General features: G+C 36.3%; 1 long non-coding RNA gene across 1 annotated transcript; it reads right to left on the bottom strand.

The window, feature by feature from the left end:
• Window positions 1-308: 308 nt before the first annotated feature.
• Window positions 309-1,260, bottom strand: LOC123609756. Its single transcript, XR_006717954.1, has 2 exons — window positions 1,122-1,260; window positions 309-590 (listed from the first exon to the last, which is right to left on the bottom strand). It is a non-coding gene; the product is annotated as an uncharacterized LOC123609756 (long non-coding RNA).
• Between the last annotated feature and the right edge of the window lie 4,346 nt (window positions 1,261-5,606).

Consider the following 5,606-nt stretch of genomic DNA (forward strand, 5'->3'; position numbering starts at 1 on the left):
TGAAGTCGGACGCCCAACCAACTGAGCCACCCAGGTGCCCCTAAAAACATGGTTTTTTATATAAGCCAGTGGGCACATTTTATGAAAACAAATGGAACAATTTCTTTAAACTAGAGAACTTCTTGGAAGCATTAATAGTCCCTAATGCTTATCATGACTCTTAAAAAATCAATGCAGTATAAAACATTCACTGAGCTTTTTGACTTGTGAACCAAATTTTAAAATGAGTACTGCCCTAAGGAAATGATCTTGGAAATACTTCTATATACATATTTACTAATTCACTGTAAAAAGATAATAAAGACAGATTCTGTTCATGTATGTTTTTATTCTTCAGGAGAATATGTAACATGACTTAAGATACAATTTTCTTACAATTAAATTTAGAAATTCTGATTTAGAAATCAGGTGAAAGCATCTTAGGACAAGGCTAATTTTCTAATGCCATTCCAAGCAAATATCATAGATAATGTCCTATTCCACGCAACCACAACAATAATAAAATCATCATGTAATTTTCTTCCAGAATTGTATTCATATCCTTCGTGAAACTCTTGGTTCAAGCCCTTGAGAACTCCTTGAAGGCAGTGCTAATAATGGAAAACATGCACACTGATCATTACTGTGTATGTAGTAAAGCAAACAATTCAAGGAAACAATAACTACTGTATGATCCAATTATTTCAGAAGACACGGAATTAAATCATTCTCAAATTTTACTAGTCAGAAAATTATTTCCTGCATTTATTAAAAGGCAAGTTCTGAGTCCATTAATCTGTATGGGACCCAGGAATTCGTCCTTTAACAAGTTTTCCTTGTAATTCTTATTCAAATGGTTCATAAATTAACAGATGACACCTTACATACCCTGACTTTAATTGTAGCAGTCTATTAAAAGATTACAAAAGAGAAAGTAAATAAACAGTATAATGGTTACCTTTATGTTATAATTTGGCTGGGCCATGGTGCCCAGATATTTCTGGATGTTTCTATGAGGGTGTTTTTGGATGAGATTTACATTTAATCAGTGAACTTTGAGTAAAGCAGATTGCCTACTATACTGTGGGTGGGCCTTATCTAATTAGTGGAAAACTTGAGTTAAAACAAAAGGCTGAACTCACCCTTGCTCCACGTCCCACCCAAGCAAGAGGAAATTCTCCAGCAGACTGAATACATCATCTGCAACACGAGTTCTTCCTGGCTTGCCAGAAGGCTGCCTTTGGACTGCAACTACAACTCTCCTGAGTCTTTAACATGTCAGCCTCCCCCATCAAAATGAGGATTGGCTCTAAGGAGCCAATTCCTTAGAGCAAATGAATCAATCTTCTTGGTTCTATTTCTCAGGAGAACTCTGACTGATATGTAGGGGAAACCATGACAGTAATTGTACAGTGACTCTAGTCCCAACATTCTCAAGCTAGAATATGGAATCCCTACTGATTGGTTTGTTAGCATTCTATAATCTTCTGGGAATTCCCATTCTATTTATTCCTCTACCTGTCCACTCCAGCATGTACGTCTGGTTAAATCAAACAGACTCTAGCTCTGGAGCATCAGAAATAAAACTGAGAAAGTTAAATCAACTTCCCTTGAGGTACCGAAGAAAAGGATCATAGATATGTATAATTTGAAGCCAGGATTGAGAACCGTTGATCCAGGACCTTAGGTACCATATCAGGACTATTGGTTTGGTTACTAGGAGCCAGAAGCCACTAAAAATTCTTAAATAAAAGAGTGTCCTTATCAAAAAAAAAAAAAAAAAAAAAAAGATTTGGCTCCTGGCAGCAATACTCACACTGCTATATGCAAGTGTCCTGCCTATGCAATTATGCTAGGTGGAGGTACTGCCCTTTGAAGCCCAAGTGGTAGTATATTAGGTCTCAACACATACCTGACACCTTGCCCACACCCTTGAACTCAGAGCCTATGGTGGGAGTAGCAACCCTGATAATGTCTGAATCACCTTTGGGGTACTTGTTCCCTTTTCTCGAAGGATAGCATGTGTTCACAGTCTTTATTCCATCCTGTTTTCTCTGTTTCTTTTAGTCCCCACTGGTAGTGTTACTGCCAGTATAATCCCATCTCTATTCCTGGCATGTGTGGCTATAGCTGATAAGGTACTCAGTTTATGTCCTCCCTAATCTCAGGATCAAATGTTTCCGTGCATTTGATCCAGAGATTAAGTGTTCTCTGCTGAACACGCTTTCTCATTTTCTGCAATATGAACAGGGGGAGAATTTTCCATATCTTCAAATTCTGGTTCATTTTTGCTTAATAATTTCTTCTTCAATCCACCTCTCTCTTCTAGCATTTTATTATAAGCAGTCAGGAGGATCCAGGCTGTTTTTTCAATACTACCTAGGATCTGCTTGACTAAATATCTGATTTCATCACTCAAAAGTTTTACCTTCCACAAAACACTAGTACACGGTCCAGCCAAATTTTTTGCCACTTTATACCAGAGATAGCCTTTTCTCCAGTTTTCAATAACATGTTCCTCATTTTTGTCTGAGAGTTCAGCAGAATGTCTCTATTTCTAGCACGTGCTTCAAAACTCTTCTACTCTCCACCCATTACCCAGTTTCAAAGCCATTTCCACATGCTTAGGAATCTGTTATAGCATCACTTTCACTTTTCAGTACCAAAATTTCTCTCAGTCCCCTTGAGCTGCTATAACAAGATATCATAGATTAGGTGGCTTAAATAGTAGGAGTTTTTTCTTCCAGTTCCATAGACTGGACATCCTAGATGAAGGTGACAACAAGGTTGGTGTTTAGTGAGCACTCGTTCCTTGGGTGGCAAATAGCCACCTTCCTATTGCCCTCGCATGGATTTTTTTTTCTGTGTGGAGAGAAAGAGAGACAGGAAGAAAGCTTTCTGGTGTTTCTGATAAGGGCACAGGCCTGATCTCTAGATAGCATAACACTGCAGGTTAGGGCCCCAATATATGACTTTAAAGAAACACAATTCAGTTCGGAGCAGTAAGTCTGACATATTCAAGATGGTATTTCAGCATCTAGCACGGTGCCTGGGACATTTTAGTAATAAATAACTGTGTGTTGAAAGAACATATGTACAAACAAGTGAGTAAATTAATGAACTGCTATTATCATTAGAAAGAGAAAGGGAAAGGCTTAGGGATGGAACACTGAGGAACACTTATGATGAGAGAAATAAAAAGAAAAAAGCCAGAGACAAGAAAGGTCAGGAAGGGACAAAGAAACACCATGAAATGTCTTGGAAAACAAGACATGGAGAGATCTAAATGAGGGTCACTCGATTGTGCTATAACACAAATACACTGACATTAGCATTTCTCACTAATTCTTATAAAAACGTTATCAATTCAAATTAGCAAAAGGCCAGGGGCTTGATGTTCAAAATAAATTATCTTAGAAATCAGGTTATTAGTAAACAATCATTTTAATTAAAATGGAAAACAAATCACAGCATAAGTAATATATTTGTCAGGATCCTAAAACCCACTGACATCAAAGACATTGTCATTATAAGAGCATGTGCTTTCCTATCTTGTCTGCTTGTGAGAGAAATTTTTACCTATTATAAGGTTAAATTCAGAAGAACTAGATAGAACTAGATAGAGAAGATTGGATAAACTGATTTATAATGTGATTTGGTTCATTTAACAATATATGGGTGTTTTCCATGTTATCACCTAATTTTTCACATCATTTTTAATCATTACATAATTGAATAATAATAAATATTATTTGTTTTGTAAACAGATGGTTCAAATGAATTGCAATTATAAACCTTTCCAGGTCTAATATCATGGTAAAGATTTATAAATACTGAGATTATATTCTTAAAACTTTTTTTTTAAAGTACAAAGGTTGGGTCAATAGGGAAACATATCTTTATTTAGTTAGTTAATTAGTTTAGCGTATTTATTCACTTTGAGAGAGAGAAAAGCCTAAGCAGGCTCCATGCTGTCAGTGCAGAGCCTGATGTGTGGCTCAAACTCACGAACAGTGAGATCATGACCTGAGCCCAGATCAAGAGTCACATGCTTAACCAACTGAGCTATCCACATGCCCAGGAAATATATCTTTAAAGTGTTTGACTTAACTTCTCTTTCAAGCAGTGAAAGAGAATACTGGTATCCCTACATCTTCATCAACATGGGTTTTACCATTCTTTTTTTTCTTTTTTTTTCTGCTATAGGCAAAAATTTTCTTTGTGTGGCTTTAATTTTCATTTATATAACCAATGATGAGTTAATATTAAACAGCATTAAAATGACAATATATGTGCATTTAGGATTCATTGGGTGGAGAAGAGTAAATATATTCATTGAATCATGTATTCATTAATTATTTACTAAACTTCTCCTATGCTCCAAGTTCTATTTTAGACACACAGATAAGTAAATGAAACTGACCAAAGTCCTTGCTTGCTGTCAGGAAAGTTATATTATAGTGGATGAAAAAAGATAATATAAAAAATAATTAAGTTTAAAAGTCAAGAACCCTAAGGACAAAAGCAAACCAGAAAAGGAGGCATAGATAATTTTAGAGACCAGTTTTAACATAGATATTCAGAGATGACCTCACCAAGGTGACATTATTTACAGAAAGACACAAAGAAGGTGAGAAGTGTGGCCTCATATATAAGTAAGGCAAGAATGTTGCAGGCAGAGAGAATGAGAAATCCAAAGAGTGAGAAATAGGACTGCCAATCTGTGACTTCATTTCTAATGTTCGAACCAGCAGTGAGACCACTGTGGCTGGGGCAGAGGGACTGAGGTAAGTAGTGGAAGATGAGGTCAGAAAGATTTCAGGAGTCTAAAATCAGACCATAGTCTTTCAAACTATTCTAGGAACTCCAGTTTCTTATTTGAGTCAGATGGGAATACACAGAGAGTGTTAAGGAGAGGAAAGATATCAACCAACTTGAATTTAAACCAATTATTCTGACTGTTCTGTGACCAAACTTGGGGCCAGGATGGAAGATGAGAGTCCAGTAAGGAGTCTGTGCAGTGATCCTCATGACAGATGATGGTGGAAGGAGAGGTGGTGAGTAGGAGTGAAATTCTTGGATATATTTCAAAAGGATTTTCTGGAGGATTTGCTGTGTACTGTGAGACAGAGAGACTCCAAGGGTAACTTCAGAATTTCTGAATTGAGCATGGAGAGACCTTTAACTGAGATGGGGAAGACTGGGAGAGGCAGGTTTGGTAGAGGGGAAAGATCAGGAATTTGCATTTGGAGACATTAAGCGTAAAGTGCCTGCTAGACACGAAGAAGGCAGTTGGATGTAGAAGTGGAGAGTTGAATGTACAAATTCAGGGTAGAGATATAAATTTGGGAGTCAGAAGTCTGAATGGCAAACCTAAAATGAATTTCAAAATGATGAAAGTAGGAGATACACAAACCTTTAAGACCTGCAAATAGTTTTTCAGTTTTAAACTAGAAAACAATAATTCTACAGGTAATCATAACATGGAAAAATACTACAGAATTTTTCATTCACATTAACATCTATTTAACATTCATTATAAATAAAGTGCCCTATAGTTGTTTAAAAAATAAGAAATGTATCCAGATAAATAGCAATGCTTGAAAACATTATTCCATAGGATATTA

This window comes from Leopardus geoffroyi, chromosome B2 (assembly GCF_018350155.1).
Source record: "Leopardus geoffroyi isolate Oge1 chromosome B2, O.geoffroyi_Oge1_pat1.0, whole genome shotgun sequence".
Taxonomy (NCBI): Eukaryota; Metazoa; Chordata; class Mammalia; order Carnivora; family Felidae; genus Leopardus; species Leopardus geoffroyi.